At 30.8% G+C, this 20,512-nt stretch overlaps 1 protein-coding gene across 4 annotated transcripts in view; it reads right to left on the bottom strand.

Moving 5' to 3' along the window:
- Positions 1 to 20,512, bottom strand: part of LOC117171443 (A disintegrin and metalloproteinase with thrombospondin motifs 9) — a 263,326-nt gene that overhangs the window by 48,735 nt on the left and 194,079 nt on the right. Inside the window, exon 1 of one of the 4 annotated variants that reach the window (XM_033358778.1) lies at positions 6,485 to 6,590. The exons of the other annotated variants lie outside the window; for them this stretch is intronic. The gene's annotated coding sequence lies outside the window, so the exon portion shown is untranslated. Of the gene's footprint in view, positions 1 to 6,484; positions 6,591 to 20,512 lie in introns of those variants that run through there. 4 annotated transcript variants of the gene reach the window in all.

Raw genomic sequence — 20,512 nt, 5'->3', positions numbered from 1 at the left:
CGCCAATTAGCACAAATGGTAAGTTCCGACAGTGCCTACAAGTGTGCCTACTGGCCGCTAGATGGCAATACCGGTTTCATATGTATACACCTGGTATACTCTAACCATATGAGAAAAAATTTATTTAAAAAATAAATACTAATTATTGCGAGTATTTTGTCTGATGATATTAATAGACCTGTTTAGAGTAAATACATATATTACATTTTTAAATATTATATTATAAATAAAATTTATAACGCTACGGTGTATCTAACCTACATAAATCTATCCCTGAATCTATCACCTAGCAGTCAGGAGTGCTAACCACTGCGCTGAACCAACAAGTTGAAACTGGTTCAGAAAAGTTAAAGTATCAAATTTTAAGGTCTCTTTTTCTAATTATTTATTATTATACGACGTTTTGTAAATGTAAAATACACGAACTGTTAACAGGAATATCAATAAAATAATTATTAAATAATTAATTTAAATCGATTACTATTTTTCTTTGCGTAATATTTTTTTTCACGTTTTAGACTACTTTAAAATTTTTTACAATGACGGGAAATGTAATTTTTTCATTAACATTACAGAATTTTTGATAAAAGATGAAACTTAGAATTTTTTCTTAAAAAAAAAAGCAGGAAGAAAGTTGTTTTCGGGACAGATGTATTTATTTTTTTTAAATTTTAGAATGCATGAACCATATTTTAAAACGTATTTTTTATGTCCATTTTTTAGGATATAAAATATTTACACTTCCGACTTAGAAATGTTAATCGTTGATCCGTGAGGGTAATCGAGCTGGGCCCCCAGCGGGGACCCCTATGGAACATCCCTATTGTGAGAGTTCGAATTTCAGAAAAGTGTTATTCAATTTTTGACAGAAAATCATAATTTTTAAGTCTGAATTCATGAAACCTTAAAATTAGTAGTGTCGAGATAATATACGTCCTTTGGACTTTGAAATTTTTATCATTGATCCGCGAGGGCAACCGAGCTGGGAACCCTGCGGGGGCCCCTATGGAGCATACAAATTGTGCGATTTCGAATTTCAAAAAAGTGTCATCCAATTTTTGACAAAAATGCATTGCTTGTAAGTCTGAATTCATGGAACCTTAAAATTGGTGGTGTTGAAAAAATATTCACCCTTTGGAATTTGAATCGTTTATTCGTGAGGGCAACCGAGCTGAAACACCTGCGGGGCCCCTATGGAACATCAAAATTGTGCGATTTCGAATTTCAAAAAAGTGTCATCCAATTTTTGACAAAAATGCATTGCTTGTAAGTCTGAATTCATGGAACCTTAAAATTGGTGGTGTTGAAAAAATATTCACCCTTTGGAATTAGAAATTTTAATCGTTGACCCGTGAGGGCAACCGAGAAAAATGAAATTCATACTATTCTAAAGCTTCTCTCATGGGTCTAGGCATGTGGTAGGTATAAAATCGTACTGTAGGCAGAGTGTTTCAGTGTAGTCCAGGAAATCTGAACCAAATTTTGACGCGTTATAATCATTGTGTGTGACCTAGCGTTGTCGTGGAACAAAATCAGGTACTTTATCGACTGGCTTTGTTTTTTTCGTCTGGTGAGCAGCCTTAATATTAGTAAGATGGTGATTTTTTGAGCATTGATTTCAAGTTCAGCAGCAATTTCTGCGCTGGTGAAGCAACAGTCGCCTTCCACAAGGTCGCGAATAGCGGAAGTGTTGCTTTGTGTCACAGGCTGGACAGATCCGCACCTTTCTCAAGAATATTATTATATTCCGCTGCGCAACGGACGACTGGATTTCATTGTTAGTCATCCTCTTGCAGGCTTGTGTGCTGATTCGGCACAGTTTCGGGCTAGGGTCCCATACTTAACATTCCCTCTCTCACGCACAGAAACTTCCACTGCCGTAAATCATCTTCTCTTGTAAATAGAGAAAATATCTCGTTTGTATTTGATCCACCCCGCATTAGAAATAACGGATTAAAAAAAAATCCAATTAGTCCTATGAGCTTCAAAGCTTTTAAATCGACGTTTTGGTATCTAGAGCATAGGTCCGCGGTCTAAACCCGTTAACTGCTTATGGCGTCTTATGGGAAATCCGTGATTTTCCTTACAACGGCTGAATTAACTCGTAGAATAGGCCAGTGGGGCACGTGTCAATGTGTGTGCAGGTAAGTCTTTTTGTGTGTCGATTTTTTGTTGTTACTACTTTCACGTCATCTTTGATATTGCCGTCTATAGATCGCTGTAATGACGAAGGTGAGCTGTGCGTCTCGATTATTAAACTAAGGAAATTTTTGCAATAAACTATTTTAAATTTTTGCAATCACATATATGTTCGGCTTGCGATTCGAAACATTCTGACGTATAAAACTTTCCCGCAGCTTGAAAAAGAACGCAGAAACATGCGAGCCTAGGGAAAACAATAGAAAACCAGCGGTAGAACACTGAAGATAACAGGTTTAGACCGCTGGACCCCTTGTAGATAACATATGAATTGCTTTCAATTTTCATATAACGTAACATTTTTATTCAAATGTAATAAAACTAACGTGTATTATTTTTCTCTAGTAAATGAATTAACAACATTTTACTGTTTAAAAAATATTGAAAATTGCAAAATTACAACGATTTTCCTTTGCCGTGTAAAATTTCTGAAATGACAGTTACCGGGTTTCGACCGTAGACCCTTCCATTATTAATCTTTTCACTATTTTCAATCTAGGTCCCTATCTCGGAAACACCTTTTGTTTTCCGTTTAAAATTTAAATTTGTAATTTTAATTTTTGTCCCTCATGAATAATTTCGATTTTGTGAATTATAGGCTGTTATGGATTGTTAAAATTCTTGAAACATTTTTAATATAAAATCTTTTATAAGTGGAATAAATTAATTTTAAACTGAAATACACAAATTTAAAATGTATTATTTTCACGGCTGCGTAATTTGCTTGAAAAATGTGAAAAGCGTCCTAATAAAATATGAAAATGACTAAAAGTGATGAATGTATATTAATAATGTCACTAATGTTCTTTTGAATTTAAAAAAGTGAAATTAGAGTGATTTTGGAGGTATTTAAAGGCAATGAAGATGAATTCCATAAAATTTATCAAAATTAAATGCATTAAGTTTAAAATAAGTTTAGAAAAATTAAAGGAATTAAAAAGACTTTGATGAGATACTTAAGAATTCTATGTGGGTTTAGAGACCTTCAGGATAAATTGAACAAACATTAAAAAAATCTTAAAAAATCTTTAAGTGTTTCTTACAGAAACTAGGCTGGTTCATTTAAGTCCTGTAACACTGCGGTATAACCTATTATACAATGTCTCTATTTAAAAACCTCCTGTGAAACAGTCCTGTATACACGGGACCTCCTCACTGTTAAGTATCATTTTAGTCCTTTATCATGAGCATGTATAAAGCTGGACGACTCCACTTGACTGCATCCGGGCTTGTAAACATTTTACTATACTTAGGGTACTTTAATGAATACTCGCATTTGCCTGGATGTTTGGCCAGGGGAGAGTGTTATTGATGCTCGAAATGGCTTAACATCCGCGACTTTGGCCGCATCGAGATTCGTCGCGCAGTTAATGCTGTCGCATTTGCCGATTTCTTTTTCTAAATAGGTAATTTGTTTAGGTGTTTACAGTTTTTAATTTAAATGTTTTAACCGCTTTTTAAAATTGGTAATCAACTTTTAAATTATCGATGCGTCCTTTGCAGAAAAATGAATTTTCAGCGAAAGAGTCGCATGTCAAGATACTAAAATTAGCCTCTTTTGCAGAAATTAGAGCTTCGGAAGAGGATGGATCAAGGAAGGTCGTTCGTTCCCCACTAAATTTGAATTCAAACGTGTTATCGTGTTCCTGCGAACCCAAGACGATTTGCTGACTTGCAGTGTGGGTCTTATGCTATCATTGTGGCTGATACTATTCTGATTGTTGGTCATCGCTGAATATCGACATCCTATGTTGATTGTTGATGTTGAACAAGAGTTAGTCGAAGCACTACCTCTGAGTTCTATTCCGGAAATGATTGTTACGAGAACGTCCGTTTTACTCAAGATTTCCATTTGGGGGCAAATGTGGGGCAAACTGGCCGCAACAATTGAGCCGTGCGTGCCGAAATGATAAACTGTGAGTTAAAATTAAACCGTCGCGTCGTGGGCATGTCTCGCTGCCATTCGTTTAAACATGTACGAATAATAGGAATCGCACTCGCTGGAGCTCGGTACATTTACATTCGCATTAGGGGTAAAAGAGGCCATGGTCTGACCAGTAACTCACACTAAACACTTTATAGTTTATATTTTTATACTGAGAATGACAACAAGATCAAGCTTGACTAGCATTCTTAACATTTGATAATAAAGTTGAAGGTAAAAGGATGAGTCATTAAAAGATGAGAGAGTCGTAAATATTAATTAGGGCACTCGCCGAGGTAAATAATATAAACCGACCGGGATGAGTTAATCTAGAGTGACGAGAGAGCTCCCAGTCAACTCTCGACTCAACTGTCTTGTGTAAATCAGTTTTTGTCGTTGTTGCAGATATAGAAGTTCACAATCTTGAGTTGCGGATTGTTTGATATTCATATCTTGAAAGAATATCCTGACTTCTTTTTAAGAAGGTTTTTTAAGCTCTTTCAAGTTTCTCTAGTCTTTTTCACCTCCTATTTTTACGCGACTCTTAGAGCTACAAAACCTCTTCTGCTCTCTCTTCTCCCAACAAAAAACGTCGGATTCAAACCTGTTTAAAATCATTGCACTTTGAATACGAGGTTGTCGCAAAGCAGATTTCCAAAGAACATCTCGTGAATGCCATACAATACTTTGAAAACCAATATTTTCTGCTACGAATTCAATCGCATTCAGTATCATTGAGACAAATTCTATTTTGTATTCAATTAGTATTGAGCTTGCGTTCCAATGCCAAAATTTGGATAAAGTGGTTATGCCAAGCTATGCTAGGGCCCTTCTATGAGGGGTACTTCCTCAGTGAATAAGTTTTTATAACAGAATAAACATTTCTTATCGTCTAATGCATAAATTGAGTTTCCGAAAAAATGAGAATATGTCACCATGTATGTTGAGTATTGACGTGTACTTACGAAGTCTGGTTCACTTTTAAAATACTGTATTAGCACAAAGATATTCTTGTGAGATTCTCGCTAATAACTTTCACAGAAACCTCTTTAAAAAATAATATATTACTTAATTCTCACAACCAGAAGAAATATTTGAGAATTACTAATACCTAAGCTGTGATTGGTGCAAAAACCGACCCCTTTGGTGGCACAAGGGCCTTCAATCGATATAGTTTTGATGTTGTATTTTGAGGCTGTGCTCGAGCTCTTCGACAAAGGCATCGTCCGCAAGTGACTTTGTGTTCTTTTGCCTTGTATTTTAGACTTGTTGCAACTATTAAAACTTCGCAAGTCCATTTTATAAAAGAAATTGTTTAAAAAATCAATTTTTTATTGCAAAATATGAAAAAGCACATTATTTGTACCCAAATAGCGTATCTTAATTTAAAAAATTTTATTTGGTATTACAGTTCTTTGGGCCAGAAGTTTTTCTCAATTTTCTTAATTCGAGTCATATTGGACTTATGTATCTTTTTAATTTATACGGCAGTATATAGAATACGATTTTTACGGAAAACAACAAACAACCCTATTGTAGAAGATTACGCGATGGAAGTTAACTCATTTATACATTTTTAATCAAAAATTACTTAACACTAAAGGTTTTCAATTTAATTATTTAAGTAATAGAGTTTTCAATGGGATACTGTACAATTTTAAACAATCCTTCAATGTTGCAACTTGAATTCTTCCTATTTAAAAATTTTCATTCCAATTCGAAATAAAAGTTTACCTATAATTTTACAGGGTTCAATTTAAAATGATTCAATGTCGCACGCTACGAGTATATAATTTCTGAATTTATAAAGTATTTAATTGAAATTAGTAATAGATTTTTCGCAACTGCAATTTAAAATTATTTAATTAATATTGAAGACTTCATACTTCGAATTTCGCAACCATTAGAGCTTTCGATTTGAAATATTGTAAAACTATATATTTTAATTTTGAAATTATCTGATTCATCAAGTTTGGAGCTAAAATTATTCAAATCTAAATTTTATGAAATGTAAAATTCAAACCAAACAATTTGGTATATTTGCAAATAAATTCTTTCAATTCAACCAATATTTTGAAAAGAATACTAAAAGTGAAAAAGTAACTTGCTTGCAGACTTAAAAAAAGGATTCAAAATTGTACATTTTTAAATCTTTATAATGTTCCGAATTAAAATGGAAAGAGCTTAAAACTGTAAACTGTATCTTGATGAGATAATTCTTTCTTATAAAACCAAGAATTTAATACATTTTTTGTCAGGGAATGACAGTGTGACACGGAACTTTTGAAAATATAGATTTTTCTTTAAATGTACCTTTTACTTTTTCATAATTTTCAATATGATTCTTCTAGAAATACCTACTCTTTAAACAAAATTTCTTTTTGGGACGTTAATATGTTTAGGGGCGCCTAGCGAAAGGGACGTGGGTTGGCGACCACCCTGTATACCCCCACGCCACGCCAGTCCGTCGTTGCCCGGTTTCTCCCAGCCTCAAAAAACTCCCGCTCATTTTCCAGTTCAGTGGACATCCTGCGTGATACAATTTGAAATCTTGTCAATCTCCATCAATTATTCTAAACGATTAAATTTGAATTGGCAACCTTTCTGAAAATAAATTAAAATGCTCTTGCATTGAAAACATTGCCTTTTTAGCGGAATAAAATCTAAATTCTGTAATCTGTTTGTCTTCTCTATAAATGAACGTTCTAGTTTTAGACTAAGCATCCTGTTTTACGGAAATTAAAAACAGTAACGATCCCATTCTTGAGGTAGGGTAAACAGGGGTATTGCTGACATCCTTCTAGCTAGTGAATGACAATGTGCAATACACATGCTTTTAATAAAATTCCAGAGATATAAAACAGATACTTGTATATGCATAAATATTCTATTATCCATGTCATTTGCATTTCAATATTATTCAGCACAAAATTGCTGAATTTATATTCGTTAAATAAATTTTGTGTTGCCACATCTACAGAAGGACAACTTGGCACTATAAAAATTAGCCATGTCGTTAATTTGAAAGTCCCGTGAAAGTTAAAAGAAAAGGTATTTCTTATTTTGTACAAAATTATGTTCTTTATTGTCGAAAGCAACTAAATTACATAATATTTCTTACAAATAAATTTCTGAATTCGTTAAAAATCAAAATCAATACCGGTGTTGTCCACTGAAAATATGGTGTCGCTTACTGAATTTGAATCAATTATATAAAAATAAATACAGTGAAATTCTTCAATAGCCCTCCCTTCTATAGCTCTTCCGAGAATTGAGGCCGCGCCGCATGTAGGTGTAACATATGTTAAAATCTTTTAAATTCTTAAAATTTTTTAGAAATACCTTGAAACATTTAAAAATAGTTGAAATCCTACGGAATTCCTAAATCCTTGTGAATAAATTCTTTGAAATCAATTGAAATATTCTAAAATCCAGTGAAATTACATGAAGTCTGATATATACTGAAATCCTGGAAATTTTATTAAAATACCTTTAGAGATTCTAAAATCCTTTAAAATAATTGAAATCCTGAGAAATATCGTAACATCCCTTGAAAACTGATAAAATAACCTAAAAACCTATAGATCCTATTCAATCTTTCCAGATCTTCCGAAATTCTTTAAACCCCCATGAAAATTTGTTTAAAACCCTTAAAATTATTCAATTCCTTTCAAATTCCTGGAATATTTTTAAATATCCTAATAATGCCTTAAAAACGTTTTAAATATCCTAAAATATTCATTTCAAATGTTTAAAAATATCTTGAAAATTTTGAAGCTCTTGCAAGCTCCCTGGATATTTGTAAAATACAATAAAATCCTTTGGAATCCTTTGGAATCCTTTAAAATTTTCTTAAATTCCTTGAATCTTTTTCAAGTCTTTAAAAATTACTTGGACTTTTAAAAAAAACTCTAACATCCTAAAAATCCTGTGAAATTCCTTGAAATTAATGAAATCTGTTTATAATTTTAGGAATCATTCAAAATAACCAATAACATCATAAAACCTAAATTCAATATTGGTTAATCCATGGGTTAATTTATTCAAAGAAAAGTGACTAAAAAGTGATTTGGCAAAGAAAAAGTGACTGAAAGTGACTGTGCAAGCTCTGATTATTATTCTTGACAAGAACTAAAAGTAATTATTATTGAAATTCCTTGACTTTGACATTTTTTTAAATCTTTGCCTTTCGATGACGAACAAAATTCTATAGATTTTCCTTGATTTCCAGGTTTCCCTGAATTGTGGCCACTATGACATAGTCTCTATCAGAGCCAGCGAGATTTTTTTCTGATGCGCTATAGGTTACCAAAGCCGAGGATCGTCGATTTTTTAATCCTACTTTAGTTACTAGATCATACCACCTCTTTTGTCCGCAAAAGCTCGGACGACAAGATCCGATTACCTTGCTGTAAGCGTTTTTTCTACGAGAAGTAGAACCAGGCGGTAGTGGCTCATCTTTCAATGTTTCGAAAATTATTTTCCCACCAAAGCGAAAGTCCATCACGCGCTATTCCACAGACAGTAAGGACACGTGCGCTCCCCTAGATCGCTATAATTACAAATTGGATAAATAAATAAATATATATAATATCTACATATATATTTGTATGTCATATAATTCTTTTGGTATATAAAATTTATCTGCTTTGACTATTATTTGCTATACTAGAGTTAATCTCAACTTCGACCTAATTGTCGGAGAAAAGGAATGAGCGAACGACATACTTATTTATCAAGATAAATGCCTTCGAAATGCAAAACTAGGATATTAAGTCCTAAGAAAAAACTAAGAACAAAATTTGTTGCAGGAAATTTTTTAGAGCGATAAAGTTTTGTTTAGCCAACTTCGCGTCTTTCAAATACATGTGTTTGTCATGGAAAAACAAAAGAAAGTTTAACCGATATTTGTCTAAAGTTTATCCTGTGAACTTAATTTTTGTTGCAGAGAATCTTTCGTCGGAAATCGATGTAAAGTTTATCTTCTGTTTTTCTGTGTCCGGATGTTAGTATTCAACCTTGGAATCAATCAAGCTGTGCATTCGCACTTTTCAAAAAAAGGTTGGAAATTTTTTAAATACATATTCATTATATTTTGGGGCGTACTGCAAATTGAAAGAGTTTTTAATTTAAAGGTGTGTAAGTTTGAACGCTTAAAACTCAAATATGTTCCTATGGGGGTGAATTATAAATCCGAAGGATTCAAATTAAATAAACGAAATTGTTGAGATTCATATGTTTTTCAGGGGTAAATACAGGTCAGGGAATTCTGGAGAGTCAGCGAAAGTCAGGAAAAATCTGAAAGTATCAGGGAATTTTCAATAAACGGAAGTTGAAGTTAATTTTATTATTCTATTGAAAATTCAAAAATTTGTTAGAAAGTAATTATGTTTATTTTTTATTCAACTATTTTCATAAAAAATTCGACTATTTGCTTGAAAATGTATTTTTCTGTTGAAAATTCATATTTTTGGTTTTCAAACTGAACTGTTTTGTCGATAATTCATTTTTTTTGTAAAAATGTTATTTCTTCATGGACTGAAACATCTTTCTTGTATAAAAGTTTAATTTTGTTATTGAAAACTGTTTATCTTTCATTAAAAATTCATCTCTTATCGTAAAAGTTTCAACCATTTTGGGTAAAAATGCAACTGTCTGGTTGAAAATTAATCTGTTTTCGTTAAGGATTCAACTAATCTTTTGAAAAGTTGACTTCTTAGGTTGAATTCAACTGGGTATAAAATTAAAATGTTTTTTGACTGAAATATCAACTATTACATTTCTTGGTTGAAAATTGATTGCTTTAATTGGAAATTTATCTATTCTACTTTTGTTTGAAAATTTATTTGTTTTAAATAATAGATCCTAAATTGTATACCGACAATTTAAGATCTATTATTTGAATTTTTTACCTGGTCGTCACTCACTAACATCAAATAATTTAGTTGCTTTAGTTGAAAATTCATGTATTTTGTTGAAAATTCGTCACTTATGGTTGAACCTAAATCTGCTTAGCGATTAATTTTTTGTTTAATTTAAAATTCATTTTTATGGTAAACAATTTAACTATCTGACTGAAAATTCTACTTTTTTACATTCTCATCAGAGAAGGTATTAGATTTGTGTAAAATTTGCCTCCCGTCCCTTTTGTGTTGTCAAATGTCTACGTTTTGAGACACCCTGAATTTAAAAAACAGGTTTTTACTAATGTTTCTGTAGATTTTTCTATAGTTTCTGTGTACTCTTTTAGTCTCTTAAATTAAAGGTCAAGTTCATTAGCCATCTATTTCGGTGAAAATTCAAAAAGTTAGAGCATTTTCAAAATTTTGAAACTACTATTTTTCAAGATATAAAAATTCTATATCGCGAGGAACGAGAGGAGACGGGACGAGACATATCTGCTTGTCTCGGTATTTCTCGTCTCGTTTTGCCTCGTCTCATTCCTCCTCGTTTCTCGACTCAGTTTTTCCGAGGAATGCGACAGATGTGCGCCAACAGAGAGGATAGCTCGCGGGAGCATTCTTTTACCGCTCTGAGGCGCTAATGCTAATTAGTGTTCTTTAATGAATAGTTAAAGTCGAAATATGATTACATATTATACTTTTTCGTCGATTACTAATTATAACACCCTCGCACTTATCGCGAGAGTCTGGGACTGGGATTCGCTTGATATAATATACACATACAAAAATCTTTCTCCCCTTGCGGTTTACCCTCATATATGATTTATTTAGAAAATTGAATCTATTCAATAAAGGCAATGTCAAAATTTGACAGTTGAAGAAACATGTAGCAGAAACAATAAGCAGCAACCATTGAGAGGTTATTATGTTAATTGTACATACTAATCCTAAAATCTTTATGGTTTATTACGAGTTTTTTCATAAAAAAATTAAAAAATTGAGAATTCTGGACTGAAAAGGCATGCAACTGTTTCCTGATATAATATACACTTATTATGCATTCAAATTTCATACAATTTAAAAAATATATAGTAGTCAAAGTGATTCAAGTAGGTATTTGATTTTATAAATATCCCGACAAATATATTTTCTTTATGAACTGTAGAAATAAGACGCCATAAAATATTGAAATTTTACTTTGAAAAATAAAAAATTAAATCCTTAACCCCAAATGACTTGAAAATATACCTATCTTTTTACCTTTCTGTTTCATATATTCTATTCATATAATCGACAAAATACACCAATCTCTCGCTTTCAGTCACTCCGTTCTTGGGCTTCCCAGAACTGCTGCCTGAATCAGTTTTTTAGGGCCCAATGCCTTTTGAAGGCAACCCCCAGAAACTTGACTAAAAGCGAGAGTTTAGTGTAAATTGTTCATTGGAACAAAGTAACATACTAATACTGTGAAGTTAAATCGTTGAAAAAAATCGAAACATAGTCGTGTTCGATATCAACTTAATCAGTAATCAAAAAAACATTTTAATATATAATCATATTTCGACTTTAATTATTTATTTAAAAACGGTAATTAACATTAGCGCGTCAGAGCGACAAAAGAACGTTCCCGGGAACTGTACGCTTCACTAGCGCACATCTGTCGGATTCCTCGGCAAACCCCAGACGAGAACGAAGATGGACGAGACGGGGCAAGGAAGAATGTGACGAGAAAACCCGTGGAATAAGCTCGGAATACGAGACGGAACCGAGGAATGAACGAGACGTAAGCGAGCCAGGCTCGGTATTTCTCGTCTCGGACGGCATCAGTAACGGATATGCAAAAAGTGCAAAGGAAGAAAAACGTTGCCTATTGAACACCCTACACGATTATCATAACAACTTTTTCAATTTTTCTGAAAAATCGAAAATTCAAATTTTCATTACACAACAAATAATTAAAAGTTAAACATTTCATTTTTCGGTTAAAAATGAAAGATGGTTTTTATTTTAATCCTAAAAAATGTAAAATTAAAAAATAAATTTTTCGAAAAATAACACAAGGCACAAAAAAATTAACAGACGAAAGTTGTTCACCCCCCAACAAAAAAAGAGTTACAAATTTGTTACTAATAATTCTTGGATGTGATAAGTAGATTTTCTTTAAATCGTAAAAAATAAGATCTTTAATCAAAAAGATTTTTTTGAGAAAAAAAAACACAAAAAAGACGAAAAAAATTAATAGAAAAAAGTTGGTAAACTAAAAATGTTCTATATATTTGTTATAAGGTCTTGTTATAAAAATACATTAAAAATACGTTAAAAATAAAAAATAGACTCTGGAAAAACGACACAAGCTACAATAACATTTTATTTAACCAAATTTTTCGCCTAAATTATATTTACTCTTACTTTACGCTAAAATGCATATTTTTAGTTTAAATAGTAACAAATAACCTTGAACATAAACAAATTAAACTTACAGAAAAACAAGACAAGTTGAAATAAAATATTTATTAACAAATTTGTTTTATAGGACACGCACTTTTTTAAATTATAGAAACAAGATAATGAAAATACGTATGTTCAAATAACAATGCATATTATAAATTGAAAAAATATAAAATTATTATTCAAATGGTCGACTTTTCAGGGTGCCTGAGATTAAAAATTGGTGCTAAATAAGAAGAAAATATTAAAGTAATCATGAGAAATAAAATTTGTACATTATTTTACAATATCTGAATAAGCAGTATCAGCCTAGGTACATAAATAAATGCAATATAAATTTGATATAATAGCATTGAACATAATGTAGAAAAGTTCAGATTTCGGGAAAAATTGGTACGCCCTGGGCGCACTTAAAAAATTGCGAGCCGCGCGTGCAGCGCGCGAAAAGACTATGCCCGCGCACCGACAGATTTTTAGTAGAAAATTAATATTTTTGATTAAAAATCATGTTTTTGGTGAAAAGTTCAACTATTTGGTTAAAGATTCATCATTTTAATAGAAAACTCATTTCTTGGCAGAAAATTTAACTATTTTCTTAAAAGCTGTTTTTTTTCCTTGAAAATAAATTTTTTAACTGAAAATTTAACTGCTCCATGTTTATGTTATTGAAAATTTGTCTTTTTGGTAGAACTTCAATTTTCTTGTGAAATTTTTTCTTGAAAATTGATCTCTTTTAGTTGAAAATTCGTATACTTTGTTTTAAAATATCGCGTTTTTGGCTTTAAATTCAATTATTCGAGTTGAAAATTCATAGTTTTTAGTTGAAAATTCCACTTTTTGGTAGAAAATTCCTTTTTTGCTTTTCCTTTAAAATTGAACATTTTAGAACACAATTTTTTCTCTTGATTGATTGACAAATCGCTTGTGGTTGAAAATCGAACTATTTTGTTGAAAATTCGTTTACAGGTAGAAAATTATTTCTTTTTAACTAAAAATTTAATTATTCAATTTTTAGTTCAACATTTATTTTGTTGAGTTGAAAAGTCAACTATTTGGTTTAAAATTCGTGTATTTTGTTAAAAAGTCGCCTCTTTGGTAGAAGTCTAATCCTATTAGTTGAAAATTCATTTTTTTTAAATTTAACTGCGTACACTGAGATTATCACACGAGTATTTAAAACACGAAGACCACAAAGTAGTATTCTATGAATACTACTATGAAATCATTATTCTTAATTTTTCATATAGTTTCGTTTGAGAATGCTCCTCGATTGTTTCCGCCATTTTGCGATCGAGCCAAAAGGTTATGATTCACAATATTTAAAATAAAAGTGAACTCTTTCTATTTTAAATTCATTTATTTAATATTATTTTTTAAATATTAGGAATTCTTTATCACGAAACTGATACACTAAACTCTAAAGTAATAAGATTTAATTCAATGTGTACAATTGATAAAATATTACATCTAAATACACTCAAGTTTATTATACTGAGTTACTGAGATATCAAATTAGATAATGTTATTCATAGAAGAATATTATTAGTTCCGTTAAAAGATGTATTTTATAAAAAATTAATTTAATCATTGAAAATCATAGTGCCCTGGGTTTTCAAGCGACACCGCTTAGCTGAGATTTTTACCAAATATTCAATAATGTAAGTTAGCCGTGGGGTTTAGTTGTTACGGAATGCGTTAGTGCTTTTGATAATTTAGGTTGGAATCTCGCCGCAGCCGTTCCGATTTTTCATAGCGATTAGGCATGCGATTATGTATGTAGTGAATAAATTAAGTATATAATAATAAAAATAATAATTGTACCCGTGTTTATGTATTTAGTTGTATTTAATTTGTGTATTTAGCTCCTCCTTCTGAAGGCTAAATCTTTTGGTGGAGTGAGTTATTTTTCATATAGTCGTTTGAGATTCTCATATGCTTTGTATGGCAACTTCAAACGATGTTTTCGCTCTTTCAAATAAATTTATGATTATCGTTTTAACTTGAATTGTTAACTTTGATATAGTGAATTTTAAATTCTCGCAAGTTTTATAAGAGTTAATGCAACATCCTTTCCATTTGTTCAAACAAAAATATTAGTTTTGAAGGCTGAAAACCGCTATATTAATTTTTTATACGCAAACCCTGTTTTCCCTGTTTTGAAACGCTATTATATTAAATTCTCATTCATTTTTACCATTTATTCTAACAAAAATTCTCTCAGTGTATGTAATTAAAAAATCATTTCTTTTTTAGTTTAAAATTAATCTTCTTGATTAAAAAATCAATTACTTAGTTAAAATTTAATCTATTTTGTTCAAAATTCATGACCTCTAAGTTGTAATATAGGTGGATTTATTATTTTTTTATGAGTAATTTTTCTTACTTCAGATATTTCAACTCGCCCCATCCCCCGCCTCATAAGAAACAGTAATATTTGACCGAAACCCTCTTTCTTCAAAGCCAGGGAAAATAAAAAATTTATCAGGGAAAAGTCACGGAAAATTCCAAATTGGGATTTTGCAGCAACCCTGTTTTTATATTAAAAAGATTAGGAATTGAAATTTTCACAAAAATGTCGCTAAATTTGAATGATATTTAATTCAAATTTATTTTTAATATGATTCTTTTAACCTACTTGTAGACTACTTTGACTTTTCGGATCTGAGGTTCAAAATAATTCAGCCGAATTAAAAATGTTCCGAAAGATGAAATAATTCTTTTTTAGGAACATGATTTTGAATTAAATGATTTTTGTTGTTTCATTAGAATATCGATTTAATACATTTTCATCGTTCCGGAGATTGTAAAGAACATTCTACTTCAACAGATGTAAGTCAGATAATCCCATTTCAATTATGAAATAAAGCGATTATCATTACCATTGCATTAGAATTGACCACTTGAACTCGATATCTATTTACAGAAAACTGGAATCTATCTATAAAAAGGCGAAAAAGGCGTCAATAATGAGCACCGCATTTTTATGAAAAAAGAAAAAAAGAAACAAAGTACTCGTAATGCAAAGTGATTAAAGTTTGTATCTCTTTTCATATAACATGCCACATGGTTAGTCAGCAATATGTAAACTGAGAATATAGGTATACGTTTCTCCATCAAAGAACCATTATCGTACTTTGTGGGGATATTAGAAATAACTCGCGCAATACGATCTGGGGCAAAAAAAAATTCACATAAAAGAGAATTAACGTTAGTTAAGTTAATCAGATTCACAGTTAAGAATTAATTTCCATATTGCTGAATAATTTAAGCCAAGAAAATCTGCACTTCCTCTTTGCGAATAATGATTATTGGTTGAGAAAATGTCTCCCTTTACGGGTAGTTAACAATATTCTTATCAGCGCTGCCACATATTCACTTAAGTCAATTTTGTAAGGAAAGGAGCACTTTAGTCACTTTAATCCATTTCATTTTAGATTTCATACAAAAAGGAAAATGTAATTAATGTATGTATGAAATCTATACAAATATATGGAGAGGAAATTCTATTTCATATTAGACTTCACTTTCTTTCCCCTATTTCCTTATTTTCCCATTTTTAAAAGTATTAATCGTTTTCCCTCTAGTTTCAAGAAACTTCCCCTTGTTTTTTGGCTTAAATGCGAACTGAATTAATAGATTTAGATTTATTTTTTTTTGAAAATTTAAATCTTTGATAGAAACTTCAACTATCTTGTAAAAAAAGTAATTCTTTTTGGTTTAAAATTAAAATATTTCCGTAAAAATTATATTATTTGGTTGAAAATTATATTTTTTATTGAAAAATCATATTTTCTTCTTGAAACTTCAACTTTTTTGTAAAACATTCAACATTTTTGATGTCGGTTGATTGTTGGGCAAAATATCAGCTATTACATTTTTTTTAATGTTAATTTTTAAACTGAAAATTTAAGTTTTTCTTGTTTAGTTGTCAATATCCCTTCCTCAGTTGAAAATTCAACTATTTAGTTGAAAGTACATCTTTTGTGGTAGAATAGAAATATTCTGGGTGACTAATTCACCTGTTTGGTGATTGAAAATTCAACTATTTTGTTTAAGTATTTTTTTTGTCGAAAATTCATCTCTTAGTTAGAAGTTCCATCTTGTTGGTTAATCCTCAAGTGCTAGAACTTCGAAATTTTCCGTTTCACCTAGAATGGGTCCAGCAGACCCGAGCAAACTTCAAACTGAAATGTCCCCGGTTTAAATAGACTTAGCTCCATTTTTTTAAATTGTAGCCGACAGTCACGAAAAAATGAATATTGTAAAAATAGATATAAAAATTAATTTCGAATAATAAATGTTTTGCAAAGTATGAGAAAAATTGTTGAAAAAAACACTCTGCTGAAAAAAACTTCCTGGTTCCTGGGACCTGTTCTATCCTTGAGGGTTAGAAATGCAACTGTCTGATTGCAAATTAAAAATATGTTTATATTCAGGATTGGAATATTTTGTTGAATATTCGTCTTTCTTGGTTAAGGCTATGTGACAAGTGGGTCATGTGCCCAGATTCCTACCTTACCCTCACTTTTTTATTTCCCAACTTATTTTCACACGAAGCGCCACATCGAGTTAAAAATTTGAGATAATAAATAAGAAGCACTAATAAAGGTGGGTCTGGATCTAAATTTTAATAATTATGAAAAAAGCGAAAATAATTATTTTTAACAAAAAACTTTTTTCCTATTTATACAAATTCAGGACCAGGCCCACCTTTCTTAGTCCTTCTTGTTTAGTATCCCAAATTTTCAACTCGATGTGGCGTTTCGTGTGAAAATAAGTTGGGAAATAAAAAAAGTGAGGGTAAGGTAGGAATCTGGACACATGACCCACTCATCACATGGCCTTAAGATATTAATTACTACATTTTTCGTCGACAATTCATCTATTGGTTGAAAATTCAACTAGTTGGTTGAAAGTTCAACTACTTTGTTAAAACACTTATTGTTTGGTTGAAGATTAATTATTTTAGTTTAAAATTCATTTTAGTTTAAGTTGTAATATTTTAATTGAAATGTTATAAATTTACAGCGTTTCATATTAAATTAAATATGGCGCCTAAATAAACTTAATTCAAAAGTATTGTTTCCGCTATTATTCTCGATTTTCGTGAAAAATCACCCTATTTACCCTGTGATAAGAGCAGTTTAGGCTCTGAAGTCTACAATGTGAGAATTTAAATGATTATAATTGATAATTTTCTACTTTTCTAGTTCCTATTGTAAAGCATCGAAATATAAATACGACAGTAAGGTGTCACCGATTTATTTAGCATATAATGAAGTGGGTTACAATTAGTCTGAACATTACTTGTAAAATTTATTAATGTAACCTTCGTTTTCATTTCTGAATTCAGCAATAGAATCTCATCTAATCTTGTTAATACCAACCAATAAATAAAATATATAATGTAATTAAAATTTAGTGAGAAAACTAGTCACTTTAAGTCCCATAGTTTTAGCTCAAGTTATTCACTTCTTCCACTTTTTTCAAATACATTAGTCTATGGCAGCCCTGATCATTATGAACAACTGATACTGTTTTCCTACTCTCAGGCTTGAATTTTTGCAATAATAAAGTATGCAGATTAAATATCGTAAAAGTATTAAGATTACTTGTTCTTATTTGAATCATAATATCATACTTTTAGAGAGAGGTTTTAACTTTCAAGATCGATATTTCTGCATGCAGATGGGGTTTAATCTTAATCATCTGATGAAAGGTTGCTTAGTCATGTCTGGATTTGAGCTCCTTAGTCCTTTTTATGAATAATTCCCGTGAGAATAATGCACCCAATGCCACAAATAATTTTCTTTCGTAGATGGATTTTCTGTCGATGACCTTTTGTCAATGATGCACGCAATGATTTTACACTGGATTTCATTACAGTTGGGTGAAACGATTCCATTGACTAGAATATCTTCATTCGAGATACAATGGATTCAATCAGCGAAAGTATCACTAATTATAAAGATAGCACTGGCATTCATGCAGCTAATGGCATTTATTCTCACGGGCTGTGATAAAATATTGCCAATTACACTCCGTCTTTTCAGTATGATATAGTCGTTTGTAATTAAATTTCTTTCATCTTGTAAAAATTAAAGTTACAAGATAAAAGTAATGTTAAGAGATAAAAGGGCATCAGGGATTTCATATATGGAGCTTATTATTTTTGCGTTTGGTTAAAGCAATTTTAGAGTATTCAGATTTCTTTTTCTATACTCTATTATTAAAGACTATTAATATCAGTCAAAATTGCTCACCCAGAGTGACCTGAAGTAACACTTCTGTCTGTACTGGAGGATCGTGATCCAATTACAGACAATTTGTGATTGATCAATTAATCATTAGGCAAGAGAAAATTGTCTTATTTTCTGTTCTGTTCTTGATTGCTAATAAATCGTTTCGCAGTAAATTTATAATTTGCTAGAGACGCAAAATGTAAAGAATAATATACGAAGTCTGAAAGAAATTTAAGACTTATGATTTATTGCGTTATGAAATTATTCAAAATCTCTGAATAGAAAATCGATCTAAATCAGTGTTGAGGCCAGAATAAATCATTTGGGTTAGATTGCAGAATAGGGGCGTCACCTCTATTGTGGCTGAAAACAAAATTTTTTTTGGTAACAGACTATTAGAATCTTTAATTGAATGATAAATGAATCGATTTGATGAGGCAAAAATTAAAAATTATTGTTACTTTTGCTACTATGATGTCTCAAATATGGGCCTGTCACGATATATTGTAATGATCATATTTAACGAGAAGTTGGAAATAGGTAGTGATTTGACCAACATTATTCTTCTTACTAGTCATAGGGGTGCCTTCCCGCCCACACGAACCGTTGGAAAAAGGTAGTGTTTAGACAAAATTATTTTTGGGACCTGTCAAAGAGGTGTATTCTGGCCGTTGCGATGTTTAAAAGCACCTAAACGGTGAGTTAAATATGATCATTTCGATATCGTGACATCCATATTTAAGATATTGTAGTAACAAAAGTAACAATAATTTTTAACTTCCGTCTGGACAAATCGCTTCATTTATCGTTCAATTAAAGATCCTAATAAACTGTTGCAGAAAAATACTGTTTTTCCAGCCAAAAAACAGGTGACACCCCTATTCTTCAATTGCACCATCATTTATATAAAAAGTATCTGATTGGTAAAGATATTTTTTATTTACTCGCGATAATTGATAGAATCAAAATTTTTAAGAAAAGAATAAAATATTACAATTTTTATTTTGATAAATCATCACTTTTAAATTATTTCTCACTTCCGTTGCTTTCCAAAAACAAAAACTTTTTGCAAATATTTACAGAATTCGAACCTGAAAATATATTGTAGTCTGCAAACTTAAGATAATAAGAATTAGGTAAGGAGTATATTTAAAATGAAAATATTTCGAATCATTCAAGTTACAAGAGTAAGGTTCACAATTTTGTAAGATTTTTATTTCAAACTTTGAAACTCTAGAAATTGGATCATTTAAAAACAAAAATTAATTTATGAAATCTTGCAGTTAAAAAAAAGTTATTGTCCAGACAGTTTTTACTTTTTAGTGAGGCAAATTACACATATTGAAAATCGAAACGATTTGATATCAGAAATATTTCACTTTGAAAAAATGGTTAGGTTTAAACCTTCAAACTTTAATATTTATAATGTCCATTCAAATTTAAAAGCTTTCAAAGCAAACAAGTGTTGTAGTTTGGCATTCAAAAGAAGTTACATACAAACTTTGAAAACGACACATGTCTCTTCTCTTTCATTTATAAAAATTTTAGCTACGGGCCGAAAAATTATGGCCATTTTTTTGTAGTTAGACTTCTGCCAGCGAAAGAAAAAAGAAATATAACATGAAACAAATTACTCTGAAATTTACAATTGTTTGAAAATGAGCAAAACAGATGTTTTTTGGATTTAGAATATTAAAAATAAACCTATATTGAATTTGATTTTTTTGTGGTTCTTGAAAGTGTTTTAAAATTTTAAAATTCCTTTTTTTGTTCTCACTTTTTCTAACCCTTTTTAA

Source organism: Belonocnema kinseyi, chromosome 4 (genome assembly GCF_010883055.1).
Source record: "Belonocnema kinseyi isolate 2016_QV_RU_SX_M_011 chromosome 4, B_treatae_v1, whole genome shotgun sequence".
NCBI classification, from domain to species: domain Eukaryota; kingdom Metazoa; phylum Arthropoda; class Insecta; order Hymenoptera; family Cynipidae; genus Belonocnema; species Belonocnema kinseyi.
This window is presented reverse-complemented; position numbering and strand designations above follow the sequence as displayed.